This window comes from Schistocerca piceifrons, chromosome 4, assembly GCF_021461385.2.
Source record: "Schistocerca piceifrons isolate TAMUIC-IGC-003096 chromosome 4, iqSchPice1.1, whole genome shotgun sequence".
NCBI classification, from domain to species: domain Eukaryota; kingdom Metazoa; phylum Arthropoda; class Insecta; order Orthoptera; family Acrididae; genus Schistocerca; species Schistocerca piceifrons.
The window spans coordinates 746,049,264-746,070,913 of record NC_060141.1 but is presented as its reverse complement, the minus strand read 5'-3'; positions in this window follow the sequence as shown (position 1 = coordinate 746,070,913).

Below are 21,650 nucleotides of genomic sequence, written 5' to 3'. Positions count from 1 at the left end.
ACGCAGTCTTTGGTTAGCCTTCCCCACAACATTTTCTGTGTGTTCCTTCCAAATTAAGTTGTTCGTAATTTCAATACCTATGTATTTACTTGAATTTACGCCTTTTATATTAGAGTGATTTATCGTGTAACCGAAGTTTAACGAGTTCCTTTTAGCACTCTTGTGGATGACCTCACACTTTTCGTTATTTAGGGATAACTGCCAATTTTCGCACCATTCAGATATGTTTTCTAAATCGTTTTGCAGTTTGTTTTGATTTTCTGATGACTTCATTAGTCGATAAATGACAGCGTCATCTGCAAACAACCGAAGACGGTTGTTCAGATTGTCTCCACAATCGTTTATATAGACAAGGAACGCAAAGGGCCTATAACACTACCTTGGGGAACGCCAGAAATCACTTATGTTTTAGTCGATGACTTTTCGTTAACTACTACGAACTGTGAACTCTCTGACAGGAAATCACAAACCCAGTCACATAACTAAGACGATATTCTATAAGCACATAATTTCACTGCGAGGCGCTTGTGTGGTTCAGTGTCAAAAGCCTTCCGGAAATCCAGGAACACGGAATCGATCTGAAAACCCTTGTCAATAGCACGCAACACTTCATGTAAATAAAAAGATAATTGTGTTTCACGGGAACGATTTTTTCTAAACCCATTTGACTGTGTGTCAACAGACCGTTTTCTTCGAGGTAATTCATAATACTCGAACACAACATATGTTCCAAAATCCTGCTGCATATCGACGTTCACGATATGGGCCTGTAACGTAGTGGGTTACTTCTATTACCTTTCATGAATATTGGTGTGACCTGTGCAACTTTCCAGTCTTTGGGTACGGATCTTTCGTCGGGCGAACGGTTGTATATGATTGTTAAGTATGGAGCTAATACATCAGCATACTCCGAAAGGAACCTAGTTGGTATACAGTCTGGACCAGAAGACTTGATTTTAGTAAGTAGTTTAAGTTGCTTCACTACTCCGAGGATATTTACTTTTACGTTACTCATTTGGCAGCTGTTCTCGATTCAAATTCTGGAATATTTACTTCGTCTTCTTTTGTGAAGGCATTTCGGAAGAATGTGTTTAGTAACTCTACTTTGGCGGCACTGTCTTCGATAGTACCTCCATTGCTATCGCGCAGAGAAGGCATTGTTTCTTGCCGCTAACATACTTCACATACAACCAGAATCTCTTTCGATTTTGTGCCAGGTTTCGAGACAAAGTTTCGTTGTGGAAACTGTTATAAGCATCTCGCATTCAAGTCCGCGCTAAATTTTGAGCGTCTGTGAAAGATCGCCAACCTTGGGGATTTTGCGTCTGTTTAAATTTGGCATTTTGTTTCGTTGTTTCTTCAATAGTGTTCTAACCCGTTTTGTGTACCAAGGAGAATCAGCTCCGTCGTTTGTAAATTTATTTGTATAAATCTCTCAATTGTTACCGATACTATTTCTTTGAATTGAAGCCGCATCTGGTCTACACTTATATTATTAATTTGGAGAGAGTGGAAATTGTCTCCCAGGAAGGCGTCAAGTGTATTTTTATCTGCTTTTATGAATAGGTATATTTTTCGCTTATTTTTCGAGGATTTGGGGATTACAATATTCACCCTACGACAATCCTGTCTTCACTAATTCCTGAATCGGTTTTGATGCTCGTTATTAACTCAGGATAACCAGTACTGTCTCCAGTAAGGATTTGGGGCACTTTCTTTTAAAACATTCTGCATATTATCAGCTTTTTGCCATGTTTATTATGCTTAGTATATCTGTCGCTGCGTGAAATCGTTAATGATATGTCGCTTGAAGGCGTCCTGCGGGGGTTTTGAAGATGAATTACATTGGAAAAGTACGTACGGGTATGCACTGAATCAAAAAGATTACCTTTGCTACACAATTTTTAGACGAATGAATCAAAGCAGTAACGCGATATGGTTGCTAAATTTGTAGAATATTATCTAAACACAAAGCAGACTGGGTAATCGTAAAAATCGTCTCACCACGCATGACGATGCGTAAAACAATGTGTCTAACAAGATTTGTTAGGTTTTCTCGGCGTTATTGGTTATTAGTATACTTCCGGGTGTACTGCCAAGCTGTTTCTTTTCTGCCCAACATTTCGAAGACTGACGAAGTCACCTTCCCCAGGTGCTTCGAGTTTTGCTGTTACGCAAAGTTGCTGCTTTGACTCCGACCAGACTATGCACTATCGTAGGTCTCATCCTATTATTTATAGCCGAGTTCTGTAAGATGGAAACAACTCGGCAGAACCCAGAAGCACACTATTGATGTGGCTTAACAGCTGCGTGATGTGCGATGTGCATGTGCACCCAGACTATAAGGATAGCTCACAAATACAAGACTTTTTATAGAATGAAGGACTGCGACCATGACAGCTGATTCAACCCAAAAACTTACCATTTCCACCGAAAAATCATGTACAAAAACGCAAATTATAATGTTAACATTGATTCACATTAGATCTCAACTGCAGCAAGCATTCTTTAAAAATTCTACCAATTTCTGAAGACGTGCCACATTGGTCGGTTGTATGCTAACTGCTAACTGCAAGTCGGAATGCACTCATTTAAATAGGAAAATGATGATAAGAAAAAGTTGAGTTAAAAGAAACACGATAGCACATGCAAAAGTAATGCTCGGTGGCACACGGAACTACAACATAAGAAAAAATCGAACAAACTGAAATTTGTACGTCTCACTTAAGGTTGACAAAGGCTCACTGTGACGGAATAAAGTGTTACATAATTCAGACAGATTAGTAACAAACAGATTTTGTACCGAGTATGGAATACTACATAGTGCAGTAACGTTAATGTGGCCACAGCCTATGTTGAGCGTGAAGGAGCAGTAACCACTAACAGCTGGTGGCAGCACTAGAGCTGGACAGTACATAAAGCATGACAGGTGATGGCCACTCTCTCTACCCCTCCACCAGGGTGCTGCTCTAGGTCAATCCTTCCATAAACCAGGCAATCCTCGTAGGCAACACCAACCCTTCCATCTCCAGGATTTTTACCATACCATATATGGCCGCCCCATTACCCTCACCCCCACCCTCAAGTACCTTGGTGTCACCCTCGACTGCCGCCTTTCCTGGACTCTCCATCTCTGGACAGTCCAAGCCAAGGCACGTACCTGACTCCGTCTCCTTACTCCTCTCTGGCCAGGTTTGGACCCCTACACTATCCACCACACTTATAAATCTCTCATCCGCCCCACCCTCTGCTATGCCCATCCTGCCAAGATTTCCGCCCCTCCCAGCTCTGTGCTGTGCGATTTGCATGTGCAGCCAGACTGTAAGGATACAAGACTTTTCATAGAATGCGCTTCGCCTAGCCTATAGCATCCATCTCCCAACCCCTCATACGGATCCTATATGACTTGATTCCATTCCCGCACCTTTTCCTTTTCCTTGAACAGACACAGATCCCTTACACCTCCCTCAAGCTTGATCACCCACTCCTGCTTGTCTCTCCCATCCTCGCCCATCCGAGCCTGCTGCCGCATCTGTACTCTTACATCCCATCCGCTCCCCATCTTCATACCCTTGCCCAAGGTGCTTCCACCAACTCCCCCTCCCTGATGATGTCCTTGTTCCCTCAATCTACCCCTCCTAGCAGCTCTGAATCTCCCCTCCCTTTCCCCCCTCTTTTCCCCCAGGGCTACATCTCTCCCTCCTCACCTTCCTTTATCCCCCTCCTCTCTACCACGTCTCCCACTTCCACCCCCCTCCCTGGGCTTCCAACCCCTCCTTTCACCCCTCCCCCACTCTCCCTTCTTTCTCCCACTGGCTCCACCCTTCCCACCCTCCTACCTCTCCCTTCCATCTGAAAGCTGCCCCCCCCCTTCTTTATTGGTGTGTTTCTGAGTCTTTGCTGATGATCGTCATCAGTGTTTCTGTGCGTCATTGTTTCTCTGTTGTGTGCTACAGTATTTTCAGTGGTGTCCTCCTACGTTCGCATCTCCAACTGGATGTCTTCGTCTGTTCTACTAGTAACAACCTTTGTGTACCGTCCCTTCCGTCGAATGGCTTCTAATATATCATGCAATGTTCATCATGTATTACCGTGCTTTTTATGTTCTCTGACTTCTATGTCTATCTGTTGTATCGATTGGCCTAAGAGCGGCGTATGTAGGCTGCTGCCGGCCTGCCTCATCTGAGGCCTGAACTTACAATAAAGGAAAAAAAGGGCCGCCCTCCCTCCCCTTGTGGAGGCAGATTTTCTGCCCAAAGAAGAGACGCCCACCATTTCCTCGCTCGAAGACGAAGAATGAGAGGAAGAAGATGTGCCCGAATGCGTGCCACTCCCGGCCGAGCGCAGCGTGCAGCTCTTCCTAAAGAAGATCACGACGTCTCTTAGGGATAGGACACACCCCCATAGGGACAACCCCTACCCACTCACGCCAGAGGTCCCCACCAAGTCTCCCACACTGTACAAATCGTATGACCTCTGCCACATTCGTGGCATTTTGTAAGAGCTATGGATAATTTGTAAGAGCTATGGATAATCAACACCAATCCGATATTCAGCCCCCAAGACTGGGAGCACATCTGTCGAGTCTCGGAGAAGTGATTGAAGGAGGCGATCAGGCAGGAGGAAACCTGCCCCTGAAGATCTTGCAGCCATCGCCTACTTCAACAAACTGAAGAATTAGCGTTATGACAGTTTGCCAGAGAGGTCAAGCACATCACCAGAAAAGATCAAGAAGGAACAGCTGGTAGGCTGCTCACCCTCCGCCACACTCGGACTCTATGATCCGTCAGTTAGTGCAGTGCAGTTCGGAAAACAGTGTAGTCGTTGTCGAAAATCGTAAACCGATAGATTTGTCTTAGCCTAAAAGGGCATGACCATTGACTTTCGCCGGCCGGAGTGGCCGAGAGGTTCTAGACGCTACAGTCTGGAACTGCATGACTGCTAAGTTCGCAGGTTCGAATCCTGCCACGGGCGTGGATGTGTGTGGTGTCCTTAAGCCGTCGGCACACGGACAGTGCATCCGAACATTGAGCGTTGAGCGTCACACGCACGCCGTCTCCCTTCAGTACAGAGTTGTGAGGCTCCATATTGACATTCATTTCAAGCCTATGTGTATATATGCCTTTTCTGAGAACCAGCAAATTGAGAATCACTGGAAAACCCGTTGTTAACTGTGTGTTTCGTTCCAATGAAATAGTGAGAAGCATCATATTCGTGGCAAAAGAATTATTATAACTTGCGTATTATGAGAGTAGGGTATTTGAAGCCAGCGACACACTGAAGGTGAAACTTTCCCTTAGAACAATTATACATGACTGTGCTTAAACTAACACGCAATATTTTTAGCGCAACGCAATCTGACTTTTAATAATCCCCACAAAAGAATGGCCCTGACTAACATTAACTTATGCCTTTCACAAATCACTTACCTCACAAAAATCTTCGTTACTCGAACTACTACAATTCAGCGAGCGCCACTACTGCCAGCTAAATAAAATATCCAAACTACTGAAGGCACTAACTACTGATAGGCATAGTTAGCAAATGAAAGATTTTAATAGAGAACAAACAATGTATTTACCTTAATAGTCGTAATATATATAGCAGTTCATGACATCCAGTCTTACAAATTTCAAAACTCCGCCATTTCTCTCCCCACATCCACCACTGCTGGCGGCTCACCTCCAACTGCGCAACGCTACGCGCTGTTCACATCCAGCTGCCGCTGCCCAACACTACAATGGCAGACAACAATGCAAACTAGCCACAGACTGCACACAGCACAGCCAGTGATTTTCATACAGAGCGCTACGTAACGTTGCCAATAAGAAAACATAAACAGCCTACTTACAAAGGTCCACCCAAAACGCGATGTTCTTGGTACAATTTGTTATAATTACATTTCAATTAGTAACATATCTACGATTAAGGTTTTCTGCAGCTCCTAACATACTATGATTAGACGTTCGGAGTCTGTTATTGGTGTGGCCCAATGATTAGCGCCACTGCCCGCCGAGGGGATGTAAAATAGGGTGGTGGTCCGCGTCATGCCACTTCCAGATTTTTTTTCTATAACATTCGCGTTTTTATTGGGTTCTGATACTTTATTATTAGTTTAATATAAGTATATACTATAATGTTGGATGTTATGTAAATATAAGTTCACCTTTTCTTGAGGGGTGACTTTGTTCTATTGGCTTAATCTACGGGACATATTGCGCTACTTGTATAAAAATATTTTGTTCCTTTTTTTTTTACTCTTCGTAATTCACATGTTGCAAAGATTCTGGTATGGGGTAGGAGCACTGATCAAGTAAGACTGACCTTGGGGTTTTACTAAAATGTGGGAATGATGTAATAATGTGTGTCTTGTGCGGAGAAGTATTCCAAATTTGTACCGCACTATTTGTAATGGAACTTTTATAAGCCTGTGTCCTTATTGATTGGACATGTTACTTTCCTTTTCGTGGACGATGGAGGAAATGTGCGTTTTGATAGAACTAATGTGGGAATTTTACGCGTGCCCGTTGAGTAAACAATGTGGTTTACGAACCAGAAACATCCCTCAACTGCCGCTGGAGTACGTTGCGATCGCGTATACCACGTTGGGGCCCTCGTACCGTATGCACAAGTCGCATCCTTCCTGAGCGCTCAGCAGCACGTTGAACTTGGCACACTCAACGTTAACGTTCGAAAGCACGGTCCGTGTACCGACGGCTTTAGGTTAGTTAGGTTTAAGTAGTTCTAAGTTCTAGGGGGCTGATGACCTCAGAAGTTATGTCCCATAGTGCTTAGAGCCCTTTTTGAACCATTGACTTTCGGGCCAAGGGTGGAAGCATTTCAGAAACGGGTATGTTTGTAAACTGTTCACATGCAGCCATGGTTATAGTACAATGTTGACGCCAACATGGCGCTAACCAAACCTGGCGCCAGGCAGCTGTGGTGCATCACAGACCATAGATACAGTGATGAACGACGGCTGCGAATATGTGTATGGATGGATAGAAGAGCAACTGTTGAGCAACTGTTGAGCAATTGATCGCTACAATGAACCAAGTAGCTATCAACAGGGTCTCCTCAACGAGCCCTCAGTGAATGTCGCTGTGCATGGTCCACTGGACGTCCACTGAGTGACGACTAGTGGTATTTTCAGATCAATCACGTTTTGTTCTCCAGCGTACAGATGGCAGTTGGCAAGTACTGCCCTGAACAATCCACAGAAGAGTCCAGGCCGGAACAGGGAGCATCATGGTCTGGGAAAAGTTTTCATGGCATTCCCTGGGCGAACTTATAGTTCTCGAAGGCAAAGTGGGTCAACACAAGTACGCATCTATCCTTAGGGACCATATCAACCATTACATCCAGTTTGTTTTTCCTCAGCATGATGACATATCAGCAGGACGCGTGTGGTTCGAAGAGCATCAGGATTATCGTACTCCCGTGGCCACCAAACCCTCTCCGAGTTAAAACCCAACCGCGAATCCATGAAATCACCTCGATAGGGCTGTTTGCTCCATGGACCCTCAGCGGTGAAACCTAGCGCAATTGGCTGTGGCACTGGAGTTGCCATGGTTCTACATCCCTGTCGGTACGCTCCAGAACTTCTTTGAGTTTGTTCGTGCACGTCCGCATTGGAGAAGGTGGTTATTCACATTTTTGCTAGGTTGTCACGTTAATGTGACTGGACTGTGTGCTTTCATTACAAGGCACCAAAACCAGGACTCCACAAGGGAGTTCCGCTCCCAAGTAATACAGGTTTCAGTGAAATCAACCATCCTAAACTTAAGAATGTTAACCAAGACAGTAGTTACGTATGAACTACACACTAGCTGCGATTGGTTAACTAAATTCAATATCAAGTGTGCTCTTCTTGCATACAGCCAAATTGCATCTTACTGGCACGTTGTTGCAGAAACAGCCCACCGCGCCATCAGACTCTGATCAAGGCCTTCCTCTAAGCTCCCGAGAGCAGAAGTGCCTTTTCTAATACGCGACCAAGAATTCACCGCCAGGTGACCTGTGACCTAATTGGTCACCTCAGCAGGAACTCAAAAAATATATCCTGAGCAACTCACACACTAAGTGAAAAATCAACTGTCTTGTTCACAATTGATAATTACGTCCTGAATTGATGATGTGTGTATTAGACCTCCGTGAACTGATACGCGAAAAAACTGTACACTGAAAGTTGCAAATGACGTGTCCAAAGATACGAGCGTAACAGCCAACTTTCAGTTTGATGTAGGTAACATTATGACCAACCTGTTGGTACTTGTACAGGGTGTTCCAGAAGGACTGGTCATTATGAAGGATACGACAGGAACAATCATTCTAAGCATAAGAGTCGCAGTAAACATGGGCTCTACAATGCATGCCTTAAGGTATGAGCATGTGTTCATTTTTGTTGTATGAAACATGTATCTTCTACTGCAAGCTCTTTGTTTTCCATATTTTAAGAAGTGGCAGGATGGGCGAAAACAAGAAAAAAAGGATAGTAAACATGGGCTCATAAATAAATACCGGGACCTTAAGAGCTATGAGGTTTGGTTCATTCTCCCTGCTGTGAAGTTGAGTTGGGTTGTTTGGGGGAAGAGACCAAACAGCGAGGTCATCGGTCTCATCGGATTAGGGAAGGACGGGAAAGGGAGTCGGCCGTGCCTTTTCAAAGGAACCATCCCGGCATTTGCCTGGAGCGATTAAGGGAAAACACGGAAAACCTAAACCAGGATGGCCGGACGCGGGATTGCTGTGAAGTACATTACTTTTGCTGAACAATTGCTCATAGCTTTGAAACTATGTACTTTATGGAAAATGATTATCACTTCTCAAAATGTGGAAAGCAAAGAGCATGCAGTAGAAGTGGGAGGGCCTGGGTTCATAATATCGAAAAACAAGAAAAAAAGCCTAGTAAACATGGGCCCACAAATAAATACCGGTACCTTAAGAGCTATGAGGTTTGGCTCATTCTCCCTGCTGTGAAGTTGAGTTGGGCTGTTTGGGGGAAGAGACCAAACAGCGAGGTCATCGGTCTCATCGGATTAGGGAAGGACGGGAAAGGAAGTCGGCCGTGCTCTTTCAAAGGAACCATCCCGGCATTTGCCTGGAGCGATTTAGGGAAATCACGGAAAACCTAAACCAGGATGGCCGGACGCGGGATTGCTGTGAAGTACATTACTTTTGCTGAACAATTGCTCAAAGCTCTTAAATTATGCACTTTATGGAAAATGATTATCACTTCTCAAAATGTGGAAAGCAAAGAGCATGCAGTAGAAGAGGGAGGGCCTGGGTTCATAATATCGAAAAACAAGAAAAAAAGCCTAGTAAACATGGGCCCACAAATAAATACCGGTACCTTAAGAGCTATGAGGTATGGCTCATTCTCCCTGCTGTGAAGTTGCGTTGGGTTGTTTGGGGGAAGAGACCAAACAGCGAGGTCATCGGTCTCATCGGATTAGGGAAGGACGGGAAAGGAAGTCGGCCGTGCTCTTTCAAAGGAACCATCCCGGCATTTGCCTGGAGCGATTTAGGGAAATCACGGAAAACCTAAACCAGGATGGCCGGACGCGGGATTGCTGTGAAGTACATTACTTTTGCTGAACAATTGCTCATAGCTCTTAATTTATGCACTTTATGGAAAATGATTATCACTTCTCAAAATGTGGAAAGCAAAGAGCATGCGGTAGATGAGGGAGGGCCTGGGTTGATAATATCGAAGAATAGGAAGTGTTTATAGCTCTGAAGTTAAGCATTTTAACGTCTATCTTTACTGCGCTATTTTCCTTCAAACGATCCCTTTATATCCGACAATTACTGACTATTGTTTCTATGACGCACTGTATAATAATACTTACCAGGGATAGTTCATCGAGGGACCATTAACCTGTAATCAGCCGACATTATTTTGGTAAACCCGCGATTTCGCCTTTCAGGACTCGCGGGGAGGGTGGGTGGTGACCAACAATGGGATCAGAGGGGCAGCGGCGCATCGCATGGCATACGTAACCAGCGGCCGCTGCCGCTGCGCGCGGACCCTTGACCCGGTAAACTGCCCTTGTGCGGATCACAATTGGGCGGCCGCTCCCTTTGGCGCGCGCCCATTGTTAACACTTGCATTATTCAGACAATGTGCCCCCTGCCACCAGGCCCTCCCAGGGCGGCCACGGCGCACAGGAGCCGCCACAATTGCAGGATAATTGAATTCAGGGGCCGTCTCTGGCTCGAATCTCTAATTGACTTTTGTAACGGTGGGCCGGCCGTCGCATTGTCTCTAACGGGCTACTCCGGCGCGGTGCGGCGTCCACCCTGAGATCGCCAAGGGCTTGCCTCAAGGTGCCGTCATCCGCGTAACCACTGCAGGCGTTTTAATGACGGAGAACAGCTCGGAAGTATAAGACAAACTGAAAAGCAAGTGTGCGTGGAATAGAAATGCGTCTCCCGCTCGAGTCAGTACACAGATCCTCTGCTGTCGCAGTTACCCCTCCAAAAACGTCTCTCGTTGGTAATAAATGAATGCTATATTTGTATTGTGTGCGCAATTCCACTTAACGCGCGAACGTAGTTTGAACATGCCCTGTAAGGAAGTGTACTATTACTCACCGAGGGTTTAGACTTCAGAAGAATAGCTGCTACCAATGTTCCTAAAAATATTCCAATGAGGCCTACCTTAGGATAGACAACCGCTGTAATTGTATTTATTGGAATCACTTTTGCTCGTATTGGGTCATTACAATGCATAAGAGCACCCTCAGGTATCGCCTGTTAAGACAAGGGTTCCTGGTATTAAATTTCTCCAATAACATAAAATATAAATACACTACTGGCCATTAAAATTGCTACACCAAGAAGAAATGCAGATGATGAACGGGTATTCATTGGACAAATATATTATACTAGAACTGACATGTCATAACATCTTCACGCAATTTGGGTGCTTAGATCCTGAGAAATCAGTACCCAGAACAACCATCTCTGGCCGTAATAACGGCCCTGATGCGCATAGGCATTGAGTCAAACAGAGCTTGGATGGCGTGTACAGGTACAGCTGCCCATGCAGCTTCAACACGATACCACAGTTCATCAAGAGTAGTGACTGGCGGATTGTGACGAGCCAGTTGCTCGGGCACCATTGACGTTTTCAGTTGGTGAGAGATCTGGAGAATGTGCTGGCCGGGGCAGCAGTCGAACATTTTCTGTATCCAGAAAGGCCCGTACAGGACCTGCAACATGCTGTCGTGTATTACCCTGCTGAAATGTTGAGTTTCGCAGGGATCGAATGAAGGGTAGAGCCACTGTTCAAAGTGCCGTCAATGCGAACAAGACGTGTAACCAATAGCACCCCATAACATCACGCCGGGTGATACGCCAGTATGGCGATGGCGAATACACGCATCCAATGTGCGTTCACAGCGATGTCGTCAAACACGGATGCAACCATCATGATGCTGTATACAGAACCTGGATTCATGACGTTTTGCCATTCGTGCACCCAGGTTTGTCGTTGAGTACACCATCGCAGGCGCTCCTGTCTGTGACGCAGCGTCAAGGGTAACCGCAGCCATGGTCTCCGAGCTGATAGTCCGTGCTGCTGCAAACGTCGTCGAACTGTTCGTGCAGATGGTTGTTGTCTTGCAAACGTCCCCATCTGTTGACTCAGGGATCGAGACGTGGCTGCACGATCCGTTACAGCCATGCGGATACGGTGCCTGTCATTTCGACTGCTATTCATACGAGGCCGTATTACCCTCCTGAACCCACCGATTCCACACTCTGGTAACAGACATTGGGTCTCCACCAACGCGAGTAGCAATGTCGCGATACGATAAACCGCAATCGCGAAAGGCTACAATCCGACGTTTATGAAAGTCGGAAACGTGATGGTACGCATTTCTCCTCCTTACACGAGGCATCACAACAACATTTCACCAGGCAACGCCGGTCTACTGCTGTTTGTGTATGAGAAATCGGTTGGAAACTTTCCTCATGTCAGTACGTTGCAGGTGTCGCCACCGGCGCCAACCTTGTGTGAGTGTTCTGAAAAGCTAGTCATTTGCATATCACAGCATCTTCTTCCTGTCGGATAAATTTGGCGTCTGTAGCACGTCTTCTTCAAATCAAATGGTTCAAATGGCTCTGAGCACTATGGGACTTAACATGTATGGTCATCAGTCCCCTAGAACTTAGAACTACTTAAACCTAACTAACCTAAGGACAGCACACAACACCCAGCCATCACGAGGCAGAGAAAATCCCTGACCCCGCCGGGAATCGAACCCGGGAACCCGTGCGTGGGGAGCGAGAACGCTACCGCAGGACCACGAGATGCGGGCCACGTCTTCTTCGCGGTGTAGCAATTTTAATGGCCAGTAGTGTATCAATAATGTCACAAAATTCAGGATAGTAATTATTTTAAGTAAGAGAAAGACTATCCTATTGTCGAGCTGAACAATGTTACCGGCTCTAAGAAATCTTATTCTTTCCGCACAAACGTTAACCAGACGTGGCCATCCAGTGCACGAAGGAAATACGTTAAGTTCGGGAAATACTACAAGGAGGACAGGTCTTCCTACTTTGAGCTTCGTACAATGGGAGTAAAAACTGGCTTGTGACACGATATTTACCTTTAATGGCGTGCTACGTTCTTTACCTTGTGTTGCACAGCGTCGTCGGCTTGGCTGCTGCCGTGTGTCGTCAGATCTGTAAATCTATCAGAATCCTATAATGAGCCTGGCTGATTCTGTACGCCACACTAGTCTGCTTTTAATGGCTAAGCACACGCGCTACATTGGCTCTCTTCGTTCTCCGCTCAGGAGATTTACGCAAAGAATTCAGCCAGCTCTTGACTGAGTTTTGCAGCCGAGTGAACAGAGTGTTCACACCAACACATCTGCTTGCCCTGTAATTACGTGAGAGAGGTATGCCCTTCGACCACACACGACGACGTCTCAAGGGAAAGTGGCTGTCACGCTGGGCAGTTGCGCGTCTCCTCAGCCTAGCTTACCTTCCCTCTACTCTGGGGTTGGACACTGGATGGAACAGCCCACGGCAGTCACTGTTCCATTTCTAGCAGCCATAGTTGCCCAATCAGCAAATGACTTAATAAGTACAGTGTCGTATAACTGGCTGGCTTTCAAGTGAACAGCCAGGTCTGTTACCCCCTTTATTAACACCCCATCGTCCACAAGTGTCGTAAGTTACGTTCTCACGTACCACTCACGTGATATACTGTTCTGCCCCCAGTTCCGCGCCGTACCCGTCACCTACGCTTGATCTTGACAGGGATTCGGCTCTGCAGGACATTGTTTCACAGCGTGGCTAACTAAAAGTGACTTCCCCTGCGGTGATGCTTCCACCCTGTTTCTACCTACCTTAAACATACAAATTTACGTAAGGGAGTTATTCTCGTCTCTCTCGATGCCACGTGTATTAAATCTCAAACAAGTGAAATATACACACAAAAACCCATCCGATGTTGGAAAACCAGTGTATTCCAACACTATACACCACACGTAAATCTGAGGTACCCGATGTCTCATGAGTAGTTGACACCGCATGAGCAGTCGGCAATTCTCGTGTTACGAACCGGAATTTTCCTTCCGAAGCAGCCGTCCGCTGGGATCTGACCATCGGAGACTAAAATGTTACTGAGCGTCACAGACTGTTACCAACCGAGTAAATGGAACACTTACGCCATTTCTATATCTACATCTACGTCTGTTCAGCCATCCACTTTACAGTGTGAGTACTTTCTGTACAACTGTCACTTTTTCACTGTCCTGCTGAAGTTGCGAAAGAGAACAACAAGAACGACTTGTTTAAAGCCTGCATATGACCCCGAGTATCCTTAATTTGATCTTCATACTGCTTCAGTGAGATGCACGTACGAGGAAGCATTATGTTTGATTACCCTTCTAGGAAAGTACTCTCGCTGAATTTTAATATTGAAACTCAAAATCCTGCCCCACAGCGCAACTCTAGGAGCGTTTGCGACTGGAGTTTGACGGACACCTACGTTACGCTTTCACGGCAACTAAACGGCCCCGCGACGAAATGCGATGTTCGTCTGTCTGTCTTCTTTATTTTCTGCCAGGTAACGGTCCCACACTGATTAGGGACTGGTGCAATCCGACAAATCGAAACCTACCCTGAAATTTTTCGCACAGGAGTAATAAACCGAAAGAAATGCAGTGTTGAAATATTGGCTAGCAAAGCGCACTGCTGTTTTTAAAAACTGTTAAAAGTTACTCATTTCTACCGCAGGAATAACAGCGATTTTTACAGCCGTTCCTGCCTAGTTCGCGGAACAACAGTTGAATAAGCAGACGCAGCAGTGACGAGAACGTTGTGCCGCATGGACCGAAGCAGAAACCGCGCGCATACGAATTTTGTGCATTTAGACCATACCATAAATATGTATAATAATTAATTCTTTGAATAAATTCCTGTGCATATGGACGGCTAAACTGCTGTAGCTGTTATTATTACACTAGTGACTAGCAGACGAACGAAAAGCAAGGCAGTGTGTGTTGCTACATTGCAGACAACTTTCATTGTCGGGACTTCGAATTGTTCATATGAAATATTTTGTAACAATTTGTGTAGCACAGTTCATAAGACGCATTTTTAATAAGATTTGTTGTTAAATCCAGCCTAGTCGTCAAATATGGGGTGTCTAAGAAACCTGCTTCCTCGGATCGCTGGACAACATTCAAACAAATCGTATTAACGAGTTTCATTACAAAATTTTAAAAAAATGCAATACTTAACTTTGTCTCACACAGATCTGTCGCAAGCAGAGGGCGACAGATGAAATAAGAAATCTCTTCAGTATAACAATTCTCAAGTCTGTGTTACATAGACAGCACAAGCAATTGATTAGAGTTGACGCTTCTATCCAATTTGCTAGTCTAGAAGATGCTGTAGCAATGGCCGCGACCAGTCGGTCGCGGCGCTTATGTCCTCTTGCCGTAGGGGCCGCTGCTGTCGCGTTGTCATCCTGGAGAGGTGTCAAATGGTTCAAATGGCTCTGAGCGCTGTGGGACTTAACATCTATGGTCATCAGTCCCCTAGAACGTAGAACTACTTAAACCTAACTAACCTAAGGACATCACACAACACCCAGTCATCACGAGGCAGAGAAAATCCCTGACCCCGCCGGGAATCGAACCCGGGAACCCGGGCGTGGGAGAGAGGTGTCAGTCAGCGTGCGATTGGCTGACCTCTTCTCACAGCCTTCTCTTCTCTATCGTTCCCGACCGGCGTGCTGGCGCTTGGCATTACGCCGTACCGTATGTTTTATTAACAATGAAACGTTTCCTCATTTATACCCTGTGGTCGTCACAAAAATTCAAACTTCTATTGGATGACGAAAACAAACATTCTCCTTACACCTAGTAAAAGGTACTTCGTACAGTTCTATTATTTAGAGTGAACTGGGATTGTGTTATAAATGGTCGTCGTCATTGTCGTGCGTATTGTGCTGTGTTCCAGGTACACTCGATTAAATTCGAAATACGTGGTGATGTAATCAGACAATGCACAAATGATTGATGCTTAATGATACTGCTCCGCTGATAAGCCTGAAATGACAAAGAGCATTCTGAAATTGTACTGTCCGACTACCTTCTGAAAAAAAACAACAAAAAACAACACGATTGGCGCTGTCGAAAAGTTTCTGTATCGACAGGCTGAACAAGCTATGTTGTCATTCTTTTCGTCATCTTCCTAAAGACAAATCTGTCGTTATGTTCATGTCAGGAGACAACAAGGACAATGAATTACTTCCTGCAGGTAGCAAGACGACGTTACGGATGTAAGGCTGATACTTATTCTCTCTCATTTTCCCAGATATTACTACGTCGATTATAAGATTTTTGCAACTACACGGTCATTTTTTTTAATTTTTGCCTTGATGCTCTGAAGACAAAGCTGCGGGAACCTTAATCCACCGATACTTATGGCTGATTGGCTTTATACACAGCACCTTAAGGGATAACGCGAAGCTTCATCTTCACATCAGCTACGACTTTATCTATAGAATTACCTATTAATGATACCTGCTTTGCTCGTTTAGTTGAAGTAAACTTCGTAATTTTGCGACTTCTTTTTCCACATGATTTGCTGAATCTGTTGAAAGAGATGGATCATGGTAGATTTTTTTTTTGCGTGTAACACTTTTATTCGCTAAGATGTTCCTTAGAGAGTTTGTTTCTAAGACTCATTCATACAAAGTGGACAATAAACGTTAAAATATGATGAAACAGCGATTTACTGCATGGGAATCTAGCGCATCCGAGAGCTCGAATGCAGTCAATGTAATACCATGCGGCGGAATAGGGGTTCTGTTAGCTTCAGATAGTATCACAGAAGGCATCACTATCAACCAAAATACCGTTATCAACAAGGTTTCCCTACGTAAAATGATAGTTTTATGGTAAACAAGCGAAAGACAATTAATCGATTTAACTTCCCAAAATAGTATTCCGAAAAAATGCCCACCTGTACGGTGCTGGTATTTCCAATTAAAAGTTCGCTCAATTTCAACATTAAAAAAAAAAACAAGCTGAAATCTTAAAGGCTTGAACTGTCAAAACAACAATTTTTACACCTTTCCGTAACTTTTGTTGTTGTTATGGTCTTCAGTCCAGAGACACGTTCGATGCAGCTCTCCATGCTACTCTACCCTGCGCAAGTTTCTTCATCTCCCAGTACCTACTGCAACCTACATCCTTCTGAATCTGTTTAGTGTATTCATCTCTTGGTCTGAATCTCGGTTTTTACCTCCACGCTGCCCCCCCAACACTAAATTTTTAAACCCCTGATGCCTCAGAATATGTCCTACCAAGCCATCCCACCTTTTAGTCAAGTTGTGCCACAAATTTCTCTTATCCCCAATTCTATTCAATACCTCCTCATTAGTTATGTGATGTACCCATATAATCTTCAGCATTATTCTGTAGCACCACATTTCGAAAGCTTCTATTCTCTTCTTGTCTAAAGTAATTATCGTCCAAGTTTCACTTCCATATCTGGTTACTTTCCATACAAATACTATCAGAAACGACTTCCTGGCGCTTAAATCTATACTTGATGTTAACAAATTTCTCTTCTTCAGAAACGCTTTCTTTGCCATAGCCAGTCGACATTTTATATCCTCTCTACCTCGACCATCAGCACTTATTTTGCTCCCCAAATAGCAAAACTACTTTACTACCTTAAGAGTCTCAATTCCTAATCTAATTCCCTCAGCATCACCTGATTTTTGTTGATGTTCATCTTATATCCTCCTTTCAAGACACTGTCCATTCCGTTCAGATGCTCTTCCGGGTCTTTTGCTGTCTCTGACAGAATTACAATGTCACTGGCGAACCTCGAAGCTTTTATTTCTTCTCCATGGATTTCAATTCCTACTCCAATTTTTTTCTCTTGTTCCCTTTACTACTTGCTCAATATACAGATTGAATAACATCGGGGAGACGCTACAAACCTGTCTTACTCCATTCCCTACCACTGCTTCCCATTCATGCCCCTCGACACTTATAACTGACACCTGGTTTCTGTACAAATTGTAAATAGCCTTTATCTCCCTGTATTTTACCCCTGCCACCTTCAGAATTTGAAAAAGGTTATTCCAGTCAACATTGTCAAATCATTTCTCTAAGTCTACAAATGGTAGAAACGTAGGTTTGTCTTTCCTTAATCTATTTTCTAAGTTAAGTCGTAAGGTTAGTGTTGCCTCACGTGTTCCAACATTTCTACGGAATCCAAACTTTCTTCCCCGAGGTCGGCTTCTACCAGTTTTCCATTCATCTGTAAAGAATTCGTGTTAGTATTTTGCAACCATGGCTTATTAAAGTATTAGTTCGGTAATTTTCACATCTGTCAACACCTGCTTTCTTTGGTATTGGAATTATTATATTCTTCTTGAAGTCTGAGGATATTTCGCCTTACATCTTGCTCACCAGATAGTAGAGTTTTGTCAGGGCTGGCTCTCCCAAAGCTATCCTATTCCAGTTCCATAATGTTGTTCTCATGAACATCTCCCTTGTATAGACTCCTTAAATCTTTGTGATTTCCCCTCTTTGCTTAGAACTGGGTTTCCATCTGAGCTCTTGATATTCGTACAAGTGGTTCTCTTTTCTCCAAAGGTCTCCTTAATTTTCCTGTAGGCAGTATCTATCTTACCCATAGTGAGATAAGACTCTACATTATTACATTTGTCCTCTAGCCACCCCTGCTTAGCGATTTTGCACTTCCTGTCGATCTCATTTTTGAGACGTTTGTATTCCTTTTTTGCCTGCTTCATTTACTGCATTTTTATATTTTCTCCTTTCATTAATTAAATTCAATATCTCTTCTGTTACCCAAGCATTTCTACTAACCCTCGTCTTTTTACCTACTTGATCCTCTGCTGCCTCCACTACTTCATCTCTCAAAGCTACCCATTCTTCTTCTACTTTATTTCTTTCCCTCATTCCTGTCAATTGTTCCCTTATGCTCTCCCTGAAACTCTGTACAACCTCTGGTTTAGTCAGATTATCCAGGTCCCATCTCCTTAAATTCCCACCTTTTTGCAGTTTCTTCAGTTTTAATCTACAGTTCACAACCAATAGATTGTGGTCAGAGTCCACATCTGCTCCTGGAAGTGTCTTACAATTTAAAACCTGCTTCCTAAATCTCTGTCTTACCATTATATGATGTTTCTGAAACCTGTCAGTATCTCCTGGCTTCTTCCATGTATACAACCTTCTTTTATGATTCTTGAACCAAGTGTTGGCTATGATTATGTTCTGCTCTGTGCAAAATTCCACCAGGCGGCTTCGTCTTCCATTTCTTAGCCCCAATCCATATTCACCTACTACGTTTCCTTCTCTCCCTTTTCCTACCACCAAATTCCAGTCACCCATGACTATTAAATTTTCGTCTCCTTTCACTATCTGAATGATTTCTTTTATTTCATCATTCATTTCTTCAATTTCTTCGTCATCTGCAGAGCTGGTTGGCATATGAACTTGTACTACTGTAGTACGCGTTGGCTTCGTGTCTATCTTGGCCACAATAATGCATTCACTATGCTGTTTGTAGTAGCTTACCCGTATTCCTATTTTTTTATTCATTATTAAACCGACTCCTGCATTACCCCTTTTTGATTTTGTATTTATAACCCTGTATCATTACATACTCACTTAAAATAGTGTCAAAAAAAGAAAAAAAAAACAATGGCAGCCTTTAGTTGCCACATCAGTGTTTAATAATACGCGTTTTTCTTTCCCGTCATCTTATACAGGATTTTTGATGTAAATTACCCCAGTGGGCTGGAGACCGTTAATTACTTCCTTTCCATTCATTAGTGTAACGTTTGGATTCATGATCAGTGGTAGCCCTTTCTGTCCAGTGTTGTTCGTGAGTGCATGCACAAAATAACTTTCATTTTCCAAATTATAGCCCTGTTCGGTTTAGTTACTTTTACTTTTAGTATACTTTTCATCAGAAGGGTCGGTTGTACACTTTCCTCCTACTTACAGGTATCACCTCTTCGGGATATCCTTATACACTCCTGGAAATTGAAATAAGAACACCGTGAATTATTTGTCCCAGGAAGGGGAAACTTTATTGACACATTCCTGGGGTCAGATACGTCACATGATCACACTGACAGAACCACAGGCACATACACACAGGCAACAGAGCATGCACAATGTCGGCACTAGTACAGTGTATATCCACCTTTCGCAGCAATGCAGGCTGCTATTCTCCCATGAAGACGATCGTAGAGATGCTGGATGTAGTCCTGTGGAACGGCTTGCCATGCCATTTCCACCTGGCGCCTCAGTTGGACCAGCGTTCGTGCTGGACGTGCAGACCGCGTGAGACGACGCTTCATCCAGTCCCAAACATGCTCAATGGGGGACAGATCCGGAGATCTTGCTGACCAGGGTAGTTGACTTACACCTTCTAGAGCACGTTGGGTGGCACGGGATACATGCGGACGTGCATTGTCCTGTTGGAACAGCAAGTTCCCTTGCCGGTCTAGGAATGGTAGAACGATGGGTTCGATGACGGTTTGGATGTACCGTGCACTATTCAGTGTCCCCTCGACGATCACCAGTGGTGTACGGCCAGTGTAGGAGATCGCTCCCCACACCATGATGCCGGGTGTTGGCGCTGTGTGCCTCGGTCGTATGCAGTCCTGATTGTGGCGCTCACCTGCACGGCGCCAAACACGCATACGACCATCATTGGCACCAAGGCAGAAGCGACTCTCATCGCTGAAGACGACACGTCTCCATTCGTCCCTCCATTCACGCCTGTCGCGACACCACTGGAGGCGGGCTGCACGATGTTGGGGCGTGAGCGAAAGACGGCCTAACGGTGTGCGGGACCGTAGCCCAGCTTCATGGAGACGGTTGCGAATGGTCCTCGCCGATACCCCAGGAGCAACAGTGTCCCTAATTTGCTGGGAAGTGGCGGTGCGGTCCCCTACGGCACTGCGTAGGATCCTACGGTCTTGGCGCGCATCCGTGCGTCGCTGCGGTCCGGTCCCAGGTCGACGGGCACGTGCACCTTCCGCCGACCACTGGCGATAACATCGATGTACTGTGGAGACCTCACGCCCCACGTGTTGAGCAATTCGGCGGTACGTCCACCCGGCCTCCCGCATGCCCACTATACGCCCTCGCTCAAAGTCCGTCAACTGCACATACGGTTCACGTCCACGCTGTCGCGGCATGCTACCAGTGTTAAAGACTGCGATGGAGCTCCGTATGCCACGGCAAACTGGCTGACACTGACGGCGGCGGTGCACAAATGCTGCGCAGCTAGCGCCATTCGACGGCCAACACCGCGGTTCCTGGTGTGTCCGCTGTGCCGTGCGTGTGATCATTGCTTGTACAGCCCTCTCGCAGTGTCCGGAGCAAGTATGGTGGGTCTGACACACCGGTGTCAATGTGTTCTTTTTTCCATTTCCAGGAGTGTATAATTAGAAAAAATCCATTAGGCATACACGCGATCCACGGTCATATTTTAAATCGGAAGCAGGATAGGCCGATTAGTAAGAGGGCGGTTACAGTCTCTTAAGTGATTCGTCAAAACAGGCGTAATTCCTACTATTTAACAGTTCTACAGTTACCTTGATCAACTAACTAAACTGATAAAAATAGGAGTAACACTCTGCTTTTTGTGATTTCAACCCAAAAGAACGACAGATCTCAAAATAACAATGCTTTAACTATCCGTTCTCTATAGAATTAAAATTATTGAGTAGTCACTTTTGCACCGAGGATGCTACATGTGCTGCTTGTCGCATTACATTGTATTATTTTCGGGTTAAACCGAGGGTAAATGTATGCAATACGTGACCAGAGTTTAGAAATAGTTGAGTGTGGTGTTAAAATATCGCTGACTTTTGTGTCGGACAAATGTTCACATTTTGCACCTACGGCCACCACGCCCGCCCCGTGCCATTAGCTGGTGTTCAGCTTCAGCCAGTATCGTTCCCGTAGCCTACGACACGTTGGGGGTGTGCACCGTGGCCTATTTATAAGGGATACGTGCTTGTTTCATTTAGGAGTAGCAGGCGAAGGAATCGCCAGCTGGTCTCGCAGTGGCTTCTTGCGAGTGGAGGGCGCAGATGCCGCCGAGTTTCAATCTGGGGG